Source organism: Diadema antillarum, unplaced genomic scaffold (assembly GCF_040938485.1).
Source record: "Diadema antillarum isolate AM-2024a unplaced genomic scaffold, OU_Dant_1.0 seq00001069_RagTag, whole genome shotgun sequence".
Classification (NCBI taxonomy): Eukaryota; Metazoa; Echinodermata; class Echinoidea; order Diadematoida; family Diadematidae; genus Diadema; species Diadema antillarum.
The window spans coordinates 772,501-788,242 of NW_027271894.1; the positions used below are offsets into that span (position 1 = coordinate 772,501).

The 15,742-nt window shown below is 40.4% G+C and overlaps 1 pseudogene; it reads left to right on the forward strand.

Moving 5' to 3' along the window:
* The window catches only part of LOC139743335 (atrial natriuretic peptide receptor 1-like), a 248,041-nt pseudogene that overhangs the window by 148,262 nt on the left and 84,037 nt on the right, over positions 1-15,742 (forward strand).

Genomic DNA, 15,742 nt, shown 5'->3' on the forward strand with positions numbered 1-15,742 from the left:
TCCTTCTTTTAATAATCTCACCCCTTCCCTGAAGAACGAATTGTATCTCCATATTATGAATTCCTAGTATAGCTGATTTGATTCCCTTCTCTTCCCCCTCTCCTTATCTATCTATATATTTATTTATTCATTTATTCATTCATTTATCTATCTATCTATCTATCTATCTATCTATCTATCTATCTATCTATCTATCTATCTATCTATCTATAAATCCATCTATCTATATATCTCGCTCTTGAACCCTCGTCACTTGATGGTAAACTGTTATAAATCACTTCGATAAGGCGACTTTTATCGGGTTTAGCATCCATGAACATAGCTGATTACTTCAAACTCGATGCGTGTACATACAGCTCTGTCGCGAATTCATGAATCTCGTGTTGTGCGAAGCTGTTCTGAGGGCATTGCATTGCAGTAATGGAAAAGGCGAAAAGAGGGGGGGGGGGGTTGCACCAAAATGACGAATACTAGTAAATGTTAGGTCCAGAACAATACCTGTTGATACGTAAGATAAAGATCAGAACTCACAATGACTAGACAGGATTGTTTAGATACTGACAAAATTGATTTAGCCGAATCCCATCACTGTTAGAGTTTGAATATGACAGTACAGTATACAATAAAAAAAAAAATGATTTCAACTTTGTTCATGCGAGGCGTACAGACATACACAATAGCAAACAAATGAAAATGCGATATTAAATGTGACACGCCAATATGATATCATTTTTGTGTGATATGTCACTCTATATAATATATCACAGTTGAAATGAAAGAGTGCAACGCAATATTATACTCTACGTGGCAAACAAAGTCTTGAGATTTCTTTGCAGGCTTAAATGAATGTGACGTGTCCAATTGTTTCATAATAAAGTTAATGAAATGTAAGCCAGTGACCCCTTTTTTACGTTACACATCCAATGTTATAAAATACCAAAGTCGAATAGAAATTGATACGAACTAGCTTGGTATTTTGGGGCTGGAATATCAGAGACAATTATACATTAAAGCAGCAACCCTTATCAATGAGCACATGAAGGGGACACACATACACACACACACACACACACACACACACACACACACACACACACACACACACACACACACACACACACACACACACACACACAAATGAAGTACTGAGAAGATACTACATGTCCCCGCTCATATTCATCGCGGGAGAAAGAGGTTTAAAATCCTCTCACAATTTATGGAGATTTAACCTTTTTTTCTGTCTCTCGCTTCTTTCTTCTTTTTTTTTTCGTCTCGAAAGAGGAGTGAATCAGGAAGGAAGGAAGGAAAAAGAAATATTATGCGGCGAGGCGCCTAGCCATGCAACACGCCATCATAATAGATTATGAAAACCAGCTCCGCGTGCCACTCTCTGATATACATTCGTATCTCTATCATCCTGTTTGCCGGTCTGTCTATAATCTATCTCTCTCACTTTCCCCTTTCACATTCACGTATTTCCCTCAGTGATGTCTGCCTATGTGGTATTCGTTCTCTCACTAACTATGGTTACTGTATATTTTTTTTGTGTGTGTATATTTGAATATTTTATAGTGCATTCATGTACAAATACTCAAGTTTAAAAAAAGGAAAAATGTATTCACTTATCGTACGGCAGATCATATCAGCAGATAACACCAATACAGAAAGAGAGAGAGAGAGAGGGGGGAGGGGAGAGGAAGGAGAAGAGGCAGCTATATGCAAGCTGCGGCCTATAATCGATTTCAAATTACAATTAAGAAAGGTTTGAGTCCTCTCGTCATCTCATCCACCCACTTTCAAATATTGCATGAAGAGTTTTTGTCGTTGTTCGATGGTTAGAACATTATTTACTCCTTTTCTCTTGCTATTGAATACGTGGCGTCTTTTGTATTTTTTTCCTCGGAATTTTCAGCATAAATCGGAAAAATGAAACCTTTCCGTGTTTGGCAGTGGCTGCAGAACGTTCTTTTTGATAGAAGAAAGTTGCATGCGGGAATTCGTAAAACTGCTTCTAGTTAGGTCCAGCGAACACGCCTGTTCTCTCCCTCTCACCCACCCCCATTATTATTATTATTATTATTATTATTATTATTATTATTATTATTATTATTATTATTATTATTATTATTATTATTATTATTATTATTTTTATTATTATTATTATTATTATTATTATTATTGTTGTTATTATTATTATCATCATCATCATCATTATTGTTATTGCTATTACTAGTACTGCTACTAGTACTACTACTACTACTTATACTACTACTACTAGTAGGAATAGTAGTAGTAGTAGTAGTAGTAGTAGTTGAAGTATTGTAATAATGATTACTAGTGCTAATCTGTGATGTGTTCGTTTTAAGTAATGTAATTCATTGATATCATTTCACAATATGTCATGGTCGTGAGACATTATTCTGACTGCAGACATGGAGTTTTTGCAAGAGAAATCTATGACGAATTTTAAATGACAAACTTTATAGATCAGGTTTGCAGTCTCCACATCTCGCTTGTTCTTCACAGGTAATAGGCGTGTACTATGGAGCAAAACGAGTCTACAAACCAGTTGCAGGAAAGGTCATTGACTGGCCGGGATCGGAAGTACCACCTGACATTCCCAAGTGCGGATTTCTTAACGAGCTCTGCCCGCCTCCAAACAACAGTAAGCTCTTCTCTCATACTGTGGATTGAACCCAGAACTAAACATATCACCGTTTGACTAACTTCTAAATGTATTAAGATATACAGTACATGCCCTTGAATTTCCTGAAAGCTTGCCTTATAATGATATGCTTAACGGGTAATTCCAATCCAGTTATAAGTTGGTCTAGAATGAAAGAGCGAGATTTTATAAGCGCAACAATGAAAAACTTGATCAAAAGTGGTTACAAATCAGGGGAATGATAGTTATGAAATTGTGAATTTTGCTGATTTTTACGAAACACTTCTCGAAGACTTGATATTAATATGCAAAGGAGTGAGCTGATGATGTCTTCCAACAAAAAATTAACGATTTTTTTTTTTTGCTATAAAAGTGTAAATCATAATAATATGTTTATTCATGGCTTAGTATCTTCAAAATAATAGTCAGATATATTAGGATTCGAGACTGGTACATAGGCCTAAATGCATTCGAACTAGAAACTGTAAATTTCGAGATTTTGTATACAAATATATATGGCACGTTTTGAAGTACTAACGTCATCAAGTCACTCACTTGCATATTCATTTGGACTTTTTAAGACCTGTTTCATGAAAATTAGCGAATCTTTCCAGCTTCACAACTTCCGTATTTTTTTACAAAAGTTTGATCAGATGTTCACTGATTTGCTTACACAATTTTGCTATTGCTTATCAGAATAACTTTCAAGTGGTCCGGAATTTCCCTCTAACTCTATAGCAACAGTTACCGCATGCAAATGGGTCCCAAATACTGAAATGCATTAAAGTAGAAACGGCTGAACTGAAATGCTCGTTACTAGGTCCTTAGTGAAAATAATCATCCAAACATCCTAGTGCATTAGAAAGTAGCCCTGTGCTATTTCAACTTTTTCAGGGAAAAGCTGTAAATATTTGTGTGTTTGTTTATATCAGTTGTCGTGTTGAGAGTGTTTCCAAGTCGTATTTATCCAAACGTACAATTTCCATTGAGCTAGTGATCACGCAATACCCCCGAAAAATCTTCGATATCATAGGAAACCAATTACCGTAAATAAAGGTATATTAACTGCACCATTTCCCCGCTGAAACAGGTCAGAATTCAGGATGTGGTTTGTACACCATTACAGCCAATACCTATTGAATGTCTCCATAAAGTGTGCAGACAGTGTTCAATGTTCGAAATAAATTTCTTTTCAGTAGGCATTCATTTCTACTGTATATTTTCTTCTTTTTTATGGCACAAAAATCAAAACATCAATTTTTCCCAAAACATTTCATTCAATTCAACCAACATGTCGGCAGTATCTGCACTCGTTGTATGTTATGGCAATATCCACGCTTGCCGGCGGACTGTCTGTATTTTTCCCCGACGGTCCAAAAAAAGGGGTGCGGTTAATACATCAGTGCGGTCAATACATGATTTACGGTAATTGCATTTTTCTATATTTGTTACCGTGGTTTTATTCCCCTAATTCCGTTGTCGTATATCGTCTAGATGATAGTGTCAGATCCCACACAAAAGCTTTCATAGGTCATAGATGATATTTGAGAACAGTGCTGGCACTGAATGATACTAGACTGTCGACTGATATATTTTTACGATGTTTCATTTTTTTATCAAAGAGAAGAAAATAAGTTTTCAAATAAAAATATTTGGGTTTTATTTCCTTGAAATTGTTTCTTTCTATGCGTATCTTCGTGTTGTTTTACCGTTCATAGGGATGATGTTGCATTATTTATTTATTTTTTTATTTTTTTTTTTTTTGGGGGGGGGTAATCTTCAGGGGTTTAGTTGGCAGCCCTTTTAATTACATTCAGAAACAGTAATGTGTTCTTCTGTGGCCAGCACAAACAACGAAAGAGTGTTAGTCACGGGTATAGATAAACAACAACAACAACAACAACAACAGTACACTACCTTAAAACTGAAAATATTACATCATCATGTCTTTCGTTTGCAATCGCGAAAAGGAAAGCAAAATGAAAATAAAAACAAATGCCAGCAGATTCCCCGCCATTGCACTCTCATTTGAATCAAGGTCTTATTATTTCTTCTTCTTTTCTTTCATACCGAAAAGGCAATATGCTGAGGGTTTGTAACCGACCCACAGAAAATGGAGGGGAAAAAACACACCAAACAAACAACGTAACATCGGTTAGAGCTTATCATCGGGCAATTGGTGGAGAAAAGATATCGAAAAAAAGCAAATATTTGGTCAAAGCTTCCCGCAAAACTTCTTAAGCACTTTGAAGATGGAGAAATTCAATAAATTTGGCGACGTCTTCACAGCACGCTATTGAAATAAATGGTACACACTGTGTCAAGAAAATTCCACTTTTTTTCTCGTTTTCTTTTCTTCTCAACTTAACGCTTCATTCTTTTGAAGTTCCGTTTATACTATAGTATAGTCAAACTCCCACTGTCTTTTCATAATCTGGGACCGCGCACTCAGTTTGTGGGCTGCTCAATTTAGGGGTTGATAGAATAAGACCCCCCCCCCCCCCCATGGGGCATTAGTCTCATAGCATGGACTATGGTGAAAGTAACTTTGAAATCTGTCGGTTATTGACCTAGCATGGCTTCTATAATAGTTGAACCACGCAGGTCATTCGGAAAGATATTGGATGATTTGGTATCAATGATTCATAATCATAAACGATTATATATCTATTTATTCATGTATGTATATATTTCATCGATTGTTAATTCATGTTTACGTATTTTTTTCATTCATTTGCTGATCTGTTTATATGTCTGTTTAGTCATTACTGTGTCTTTTTTTTGAAATATCTATTGATGTTAGTTGCATTGATATTAGTGATTCACACTTCTAGGAAGTATTACTCTTTAAACGTTCTTTCATTAAGCGCAGTACCACTGAACTTGGTCTCATTAATGACACTGACGCCAGGTGGTTAAGATGTTGAATTCGAATTGTTTAATAGAGAGGGCCTTCAGTTTTTTCGTTCATAATGTAAAGGTTCACTTTTCGTTCCTTGCCTCCTGCTCACAATTTCCTCTCCGTGTGCAGCAAAGGAGTCCCCAAGTATCAGTAACGATTTGAGCCGTATAGAATCTTTCTACGTGCATGTGTTTGGGTTGTATTCGTAATGCTGATTTATGGATTATGGCCTGCGGTCTAACCTCGCCGAACACGCGTCCCATTGACCTTCCCTTATTCTAAAATTCATCACATAGCAAGGCGGTATTATTATTCTATCACGTCCCGAGATTTCGAAGTCTACCCAAGGTGCGATGAGCTCACGTTCAAAATTAGGTTCGGTGTAAAGATGGCAGAGGTAAAAATGGCAGAGGTAAAAATGGCAGGGGTAAAAATGGCAGAGGTAAAAATGGCAGAGGTAAAAATGGCAGGGGTAAAAATGGCAGGGGTAAAAATGGCAGAGGTAAAAATGGCAGAGGTTAAAAATGGCAGAGGTAGAAATAGGATATCTATCGATAAAGAGATACTAATTCTAATGAATTCCCATTTTTACCCCTGCCATTTTTACCTCTGTCATTTTTACCTGTGCCATTTTTACCTGTGCCATTTCTACCTCTGCCATTTTTACCTCTGCCATTTTTACCTGGCACCCAAAAGGTGCACCCCTTAGCTCTAGCACATTGTCGATTAATGATTACATGATTATCAAAAGACGCTGTTCCTGGCGCCCGTGCTTAACCATAATTGATATGATATAATACCGTACATGTTTGTATGTATGTGTATAATATGTATTATGCACACACACACAGAAATAAGGAGAGAGAGAAAGATTTAGATCTATATAAGTCTTGGTATGATCATCAAATAAATAAACAAGTCTGGATAGAAAATGATGCTACACATTTTCATTTGATTGGATGACACAACGCTTCCCGTTTTGGTCTTTTCCTTTTGAAAATCAGGTCCTACGACGCTACTCATCATGGGATCCATGGCAGTGATCATTCTCAGTGCTGTTGGAATAATCCTCTACGTTCTCCGGTAAGATTCAACCCCCCCCCCTTTCCCATTAATTTTAGTCTAGGTTGCTTAGACATGTTTCTGTATGTGGTACTTCGTGATAGTAAAACGTCAGTGTCCTAAGTCCATATTTTTGTTCAACACTATACAGCCGGAGTATGTGTGTATAATTTTGTGAAAAGGAATTCTGTAGATATGAAGGAGGGTGAATGCCTCATTCTCATGTCTCAAAAGCGGCGAGGTGTGTGTCTTATTTGTGAAGGCTGTGTTTTGAGGGTTTCTTAATGAATTTTATTTCAGGCTTCCCGTACGTCTTCGAGCATTTTCTAGTCACTTGTGAAAATTAACACTCCGTCGTTTTTCTTGGCGAGTTAATTATAACCGACGCTCCGTGTTGTTCCATACACGTATGGAGCACGTATGGATCCCAGACACCATTGTATCCGAGCACGTACCCTTAATTTTGTGTTCGTGACTGCGCTAGGGTGTTCTTTCAGTCCAAACAATAGCGAAGCTGGTGTGAAAAATGAACAAGAAAATAGAAGGCGTTGGAATACCGCATCGCCTGTGAGTTAAAATCGCGATGATGCGTGCATGATTTGTTAAGAATGTTATCTCCAGTGACATTCCCGACACCGACGTTGCTCGAAAGATCGATGACACGCCTTCAACTGTCAGATTTGAAAAGGGCCTGGCAAGTTTATAAACCTTCACAAACATCAAAACCGGCGATGAAGACGCGACTGATGAGGTTCATATCACAATCTTAGAATACTGGCGAAACTGCTTATGTCGCGTATATTATGAGCTGCGAAAATAAAGCAATTTATATATACTTGCATTTATCTATTTCCATGACAAAACAATAAAATCTCTATATTGCCACGGCGTATTAACACACACACACACACACACACACACACACACAGACACACACACACATACACACACACACACACACACGTAGACGATTTTACTCTCTCAGATACATCACGTATTCAAGATGAAACGTACAAATTATACCTTCTCATCTTATTGATTATTTCCCCGAGAACACTTAAATAGTAAAGCTAAGTGAACGGTCAAGTTTTGTTTCGGGTTTTGTTTGTTTGTTTGTTTGTTTGTTTTTTTTTTACCAACGCTTCATGTAAATTTTACATTTATCTGGAAAGAGCCATGGGTCTAATCGAGAAAATGAAAGGGGCAAAAGCTGCGGCCCATAGTCACAATGTTTCTTCTTTATGCATGTGCTGATAGCACGTTATCTAGCATTAGGTAGAGGAAGGGAAAGGGGCGTGTCACGTGACTGGCTGTCACGTGACAGCGAATAAGAATCCACCGCGTTAGCTCCAATAATGAAATGGGTCGCAATTTAGACTGATGTAACCAGGTTGATACGTTGGGCAGCTTTTCTTGATACATTCGCCGCACATGAAGCCATTGGGGTTGCAGAGCCAGTAACCGTACCGTAGATTCGAATATGCTGCTTTCGTGGCTTGTATTTCACCGTTTTCAGGAAAATAGAAACAAAAAAAAAGCAAAGCTTTGTTTTGTGGAGACTGGAATAGTATTGCATTTTGACTAAAACAACAACAATAACTCAGCCTGATAAGCAAAATACTTTTGCTCAGCTTTCGTCCATACCACCTTGTTTTTGACATAGATCTCTTTCTCTCTTTCTCTTTCTCTCTTCGACCTAATTTGTAACTGAAGATTTGAATCCTTTCGCTTCAAAGAAACCATAGTATGTCCTAGATCCCACGTTTACATCCCTCGAATTATGCCACAGTTTTTGCCGCTTTGTGCTGTACGTGTGTTGCTTTTGTTTTTGTTTGTTGTCGATTTTTCCCCCCGAACACCTAGCCTAGACAATGCGCTTTAATGCAGCGCGGGAGTTTTGTGCGGCGGCTATTCGATACCTCCGTGATGCATCGCGGCGAACGGACGGAGTCTTGTTTGTTTTGGCGGATAACAAAATAGGGGTGCAGCCTGCTATCAATGTCCCCGCGCTATCGCTCCTTTCCGGTAACCAGTTTATCGTCGGAATACACACTCACTTCGTCACTTCGCGTAAATTTGGCCCCCGAAACACACCCACCCAAAGGCTTCCGGCCTCTCTCCACCCCGATGATCAACCCGTGAAAGAATTTATCGTATTCGTATTTTCATTTCGGCACTTGGAACTACACGAGTGAAGGGCGTCTCCATGTCAATTACCTGCAAGAGTTTGAGGGTTGTCCCCATTTTGCTCGAAACAAGAGATCGAATCGGGAGAAAAGAAAAAGTCGTTAATTTTTCCTTTTCCAGGACGCGCAGGCGCACACACACAAACACACACGCATGTACACACAGCCGGCCGAATGAGACAACCTGGACGGCTAACAGGCATCGACATATGTGCTCGAGACCATTCTTCGTGCTACGTTAGAATGAAACAAAGCAAGACAAAAGTTATGAACCATTAGCTCTACGAACCCGACTCCGTCAAGACTTCAAGGCCTAAAAGACAGTTGCAATTACTCGAATAATTCTCCCATCCGATAAAGAGAGATGGGGGCATAAAAAAGGAAAGCGAGCAGAATAGATATGCCCATCTCAGAAAATAGGGACTTTCTGTCAGTGTCTATTAGCAAAACAGTCTATCTATTATTTTTCATTGCTAAATGTTAACTGACAATGGTATCAATGCAAACAGCGAGAGCTTGGCTTTCACTTCATCTTCAATAAACCCCTTTCCACTCCCCGGCTAACAACAGATTATTTGAAAAGTCCTTTCAGTAATAGAGTCATGTTCTGTGTTTTTCTCATTACATGGCCAAGTGGAGGGGAGGGGGGAGGAGGTCGGCCATGATTATGAATAACAGATTTAGCTTTTTAGATGACGTTTGCGATAAACTTTAGTCTGAAAATGTCATCCTCTTTCGAGAGACAATTCTGATAGAAACTGATCAAACGCCCTTGTGGTGAGTGACATTTCGGACAGGTGGAATCTCCGTCTTAAGGAGCAATAGCTAAGGACTGTAGGTATGGGGAGCTACGTTTAGAATGAATAATGTTGCGTCATAATGTGAATGATTTCGTAATAAAATACCATGAGAGAAATCTGTCGCGTTTCATTGCCAGACAAGAAAACGTTTTCATGGAAATTTTGGGCAATTACTAAGCTGGTGCCAAACACTATCTGCGGATGAACCCCAGCGGAAAATGTGAAGGACCATCAAATTAGGCATGTTGGAGCCTTTTTTCTTATTCTCACGACGCTCCAGAATTGTCTCCACGCCACCTTCTGTGGTATGACTTCGCGCGGATCATCCCGTGCTTACTCGATCTATAATATTCTAATCAAACGGCTGACTTCGTGTTATGCTAAAGATCCAATTAGCTCCCTCGTTCGGTTGACTGGGCACATCTCGAGCAAGTCCCGCCTATCTCGGGACTTCTGAGAGCAGGCCGACAGCTCCCTGGGCTCGAGACTGTGACACCGACGGAGTGATGTCTGGTATTCCCTCCAGAAATCGGATTTTTGCCTCCGAGGTTCTCATCCACGTGATTCTAGTCGAGAAGTTTAGCGGAGCACGCATGACCGAAAATAGTTCCGTTTTGCAAATGAGACAGAAGCAGACACGTTCTCTGCGGGTATTACGCAGTGTTTTCCCATCTACAGTAGATGATGATGAATATTCACAGTCTACGTTTGTCAACCACCCCGGGACGATTGGGGGTCGGGGGTCGGTGGGCGGCAGGGTTATTTTCGAAAGAGATAAACCAAATCATGCGATGTTCCTAGTCCTTGATGATTCCAAAGCTCCAACGGAATCAAGATTGCTTTGGGGCTACTGTTTGTTAACTCTTTCAGTGTCGGTAGTAACCAAGCATCATAAATTCCCCGAATATTCTACAGCGTTCTTGCAGTCCATGGACAAGTTTACCCTTGCTTTCTTTTTTCTTATCCGACATGAATCATTTTGAATGGCGTTTGAAGACAAATCGATATTTCATCAGGTGTTCACGTATATTTGCTTCATGAATGAAACACACACTGCGTAATTACATAATGTTGCAAATCAAACACACACTGATACTTGTAAAGACAGACATACACAAGCACACACCTACACACACGCGCGCCAGGTTTGGAATGCCCCAGTTCGGTCATCTATAATGACACACGTATGTATTTCACTGGATTACGCTGAAGGCGTATTTACACGGATTTCGGAGACAACTTTCAAAAGGGCGCGGAAAGAAAGAGGATGGTTCATTATTTTCGTGCCAGATACCATCGCGATACGGTTCGCTCGGAAGGGGATTACACTTCTTCATCCCACGAGTGGTACCACATGAATTATGCAACGTCTCTAGGGAGAACCACTCGTCCGAGGATGTGGGATGCACAAAAACCTCTATCTGTCTCCCGTTGCCTAGCAACGAATCACTGCCATACATGGCGCGTCCTATTCATTCACCACTCCTTATGTATCTGAACACCACAGTGGAGCAACAGTCCACGAAAATGTATGAGATTATGGTTTGGCATTTCAACAGAACAGAGGCGGGAAAAGTGTCAATAACTGAATAAAATACGAGATCGTTTCACAGTGGCGTATGTAACTGGAGTGCATTAGTTTTGATGAAAACGATATATTGGGGCTTCATCAACTTTTTGAAGCGCTTGTGTCGTATGAATTCGGTTCGACGCGAATTAATCCCACGGGAGATCGAAATACAGTGACTCCCGGTAAATGACTACACTTTGCAAGTTATAAATGGCATCAATGAATACATGTTAAATTTCATTAGCAGGAAGCTAGGATGCGAAGAGTGACACGCTGACAAGAAACTGCCTTGCCATTTTTTTTCTCGACGTTTTCTTTAGAATTCAATCTTCTCTGGTGCAACACAAGAACGAATCAGGAATTTTAAGATAAAAATTATGGCAACCAGGATGAAGTTAGTGGTGTCAAAGTTAATCAGAAATTGCTTCTATATTATAGTTTCGTTGGTTGTGCAATGGAAATAATGAATATATTGCATGATCACATAAATGAAGAAACATAGAACATTGTAAGAATGACATAAGATAGAGCAATGTAACGCTTCAAATGATGGAATGAAATGTTATACCTTGATAAAAAAAAATCGCTATAATTACCAATAACGATTAATCTTTATTGGAAATGAAACGCTCCCGGGAATAACGTGACATTTTAGACAACCTCAGAAAAAGATGTATGTGTATGCATTTGTGAGTGTTTGTGTGTTATGTTCTGTGTGTGTTTGTGTGTGTGTTTGGGTGTATTTATACCTGCTCGTTTGACTCAAGTATTTTTGTGTGCGTGTCGTTAGCGTTTAAACTATAATGCTGCAGTTAGATGATGATCTGCTTGGTATATCATTCAATCAGCGTGGGATTAGCTAATTGAATCTCGTGACACACACATAGGGCACCAAGTTAATAGAGATGAAATATCTTATGTCATTGTGATTATTTGCTTCATTTGCTTTATTCATGATAGAGTACGATATGTTGCAAATTGAATATATATTCATACACACAATACATGTACAAATTGATCATAAATGTTATATTCATATCTTGCTACTAGTCAGCGTGTCAGGTTATAAGTCCAGTCACGTTGGTAGTATTTATCCATCGCCTCTGAGAACTAGATGTTGTGTGCATGAACTTATTAGGTATTCGATATCTCAAAGTTTACGAGCTAAATGTATAGGTTTTTTATGACTACTCGCTATAACCATGTACTATTTTCTAGAGATAAATCTTATAGCAAATATTCACAATACAATTCTACTTGTCACTCACGTAGAGTTTTGGCGATTCTTAGACTAGAAGCGAGGCTATTCTTATGATTCTCCCTGTCATCCCATTTTCCCCCCATATTTTGTGAGGGAAAGAAAATAATAAGAGAAAAGTTTTCTCGAATAACATCGGAGTAATGAACCGTAACGCGATTGCAGAACGAAAGCCCCTAAAGTCTCGTGGCTCCAGCGGCCGGTCGGTGTAACGAATCCCGTTTCTGATGCCTCCGAAAACACTTCATAGAATAGTCAATAAATTCAACGACCGATACCTCCAAAAGCAGCAAACAAATCAATAACGGGCAGGATATTTAAGCAAACTACCCGCCTCCCGTCCCTGAGGTAAAAAGAAAGAAAGAAAAAAATGGCCAAACCACCAAGCATTCCCTTTTAAATATTTATGCAGAGGAGGATAGAAATGGCTGGGAACATTGAGGAGCTGCGGTTGTCTTTCTTGATTCCAAGTTCCGTTTGTGTACGCTTTCTCAGAAGACACACACTCCTCAGCACTCTAGATCTACTGAAATAAAGAGAGAGGATGGGGGTGGGGGAGGGGATGTGGAACAAAAAATGAATAAATCTCAACGAGAAGAAATAAGTGCACTATTCTTGCATTGAGAATGATCTTTGTCAATACAAAGTTATTGCGAATATCTTGCGGCTCTTCTTTTTTTTTACCGATATGACACAATATGACCTTTAATAAGATATTGTCCTTATTGTCGTTTCTTTTTCTTTACCCCCTTTCTTGTTTTCCTCTGCCCCCGCTCTGTTTTTTCGTATTTACCCTGATGTAGGAAATACCGGCTGGAGAGGGAATTATCCAACATGTCCTGGCGGATACGATGGGAGGACATTAGCTTCAATAACAAAGGAGACAAGATGAGGAAGCTAGGAGGAAGTCGGATGAGTTTTGGATCGGTGAGTCGTGCATTTATCTTTAAATCATGCCCCGAAGAGGATTTTTTTTTTGTCAACATCCTTCTCTCTCCCTACATCGAGACATAAGATCACGCCGACGAACGAAGGTTTGTCGGAAATACCTGCATGGGTTGGGGTATTCTGAAGGGAAACGCAACGGCTGGGGGAAAAACAGTCGTGCCGGAAGACGCGGGCCCACTTATGTGCCTGTTCTGCTTTAGAGTCACGTTACTTGTGCTAATGATATGAATTGAGACCAAGAACTTCAGAAAACATTCTCATGAAGTCAATCGCTCACTCACTCAGTCTCCCCTGTAGACCTTTCTGTACATTATTGATACTTTTAAAACATGAATGTCAATGACAATTAACTTCAAAACCAAATATTTTCCTTCCTGCTTTCTACGGTCGTGTTCAAATAAGGAGACATTTATTTAGTAGAATAATGTCGTATCCTTGAATCATGAGCCATGTGAGTAGCGGCGTTCATTCTGAGGAAAACATCATACAATAATGTGCAAACTATAGCTTTCCAATCTATGTGAGAGAAGAGCCATCTGGAAGGGGACTAGTGGTTAATGTCCCCCTCCCTTCCCTTCCCTTTCCCCTCCCCTCCCCTCTCCTTACCTACCCTTTCATTTCTTCTTTTCCCCTCCCCTTCCCTTCCCCAACCATTTCCTCTCAGCTCTTCCCTCCCCTGCTTTTCCTGTCCCCTTTCCTTCTCTTCCTCTTCCCTTTCCCTTCCCTTTCCCTCCCCCTCCCTTCCCCTCCCTTCCCTTTCTCTTCCCCTCCCCCTGTCCTATCCCCTCCCCTCTCCTTACCTACCCTTTCATTTCTTCTTTTTTACTTCCCTTCCCTTTCCAAACCATTTCATCTCAGCTCTTCCCTCCCCTTCTTTTCCTCTCCCCTTTCCTTCTCTTCCTCCTCCATTCCCCTCCCTTCCCCTCCTTTCCCCTCCCTCCCCTCCCTCCCCCTCCCTTCACCTCCCTTCCCTTTCCTTCTCTTCCTCTTCCCTTTCCCTTCCCCTTCCCCTCCCTTCCCCTCCCTTCCCCTCCTTTCCCCTCCTTTCCCCGCCTTTCCCTCCCTTCCCCCCTTCCCCTCCCCTCCCTTTCCTTCTCTTCCTCTTCCCTTTTCCTTCCCCTTCCCTTCCCGTCCCTTCCCTACTCTGTCTCACCCATCCCTTGCTTTCCTCTCCCCCTTACCTTCTCATTCCCATGCCTTCCTTTCCTTCCCCTCCCATCCCCTTCCATCCCCTTACCCTCCCCTCCCCTTCCCTTACCTTCCACTTCTCTTCCCTTCCCTTCAAGATTCCCCTTCAAGTCCCCTCCCCCGGGGGAGGGGGAGCAGTATAGGATGACCATTCTTTGTACTCACATGTAATGAATAGCAGTGAAAACTAATGCTTAAGTTTGCAGTGGAGAAAATTGCTTTCAAAACTATAATAGTACTGTTGTTGGTGGTGTTTGTTTGTTTGTTGTTGTTTTGCTTTGACACTAATGTGTTGTTATTGCTTTGATTTGTGTGCGTGAGCAAGAGAAAGAGAGAGAAAAAGTTTCCTTCAAATGAGAGTTTTCTTCAAACGAGTTGCTTTCAACGACGATTGAGATGGGAGGTGCTGTTTTCAAGATTTTCACATTGATAGGGACAAGTCAGTCATTTAATAATGTTATTAGATGACGGATGTCGTGTGTAGTAAAATATGGATACCTTTTTGGGGGATTACGGATGTGGCATTATTTGTAAGATAATAAATAGATTAAAAAGATTAATAATAACTACCACCCCCCCCCCCCCCTTGGATCTGTCGTGGGTCACTGTGAGCATAACCAATGTTTTGTTCATTCAACGTTTGAAAGCCGAAAGGACGAGCCGGTGTGGCGAAAACTCGACATGAATGCAAGCCGCACATTTCGGTGTATTGCGAGTCAGGTATAGTCTGCGCTGTGATGTCTTGACAGTGATGGGAAGTCCATTTGTTGAATCTCGTTCCCCTCGCGACTGATGTGCATGCAAGTCACTCAGGAGAAACCGAATCCACAACGGGAAGGGAAAAAAAAAAGGAAATTATCGTTTTCCGCGTACCAAGCGCGCGCTCGCTGCCCCCCTGTATGGTAATACGGCTCCCTTTCGTCATCCTTACACTTGAGGAATTTTGACATAACAGTCCTAATCACTTGAGTGGCTTGGCGCCGTTATTGTATCGTTGAAATGATCTTGAGTTCCTTGGTTCACCCTTGACGAGAAGAATCAGCCCGAATCAGCCCGATATGATCCACCTAACGAACCCAGAAAGGAAACTAATAACTGCATATCAGCGTCTCCATTTCTCCCCTTCCTTCCGCGCTCCGTAATCTGTGTCAGTTGCGTTCGCT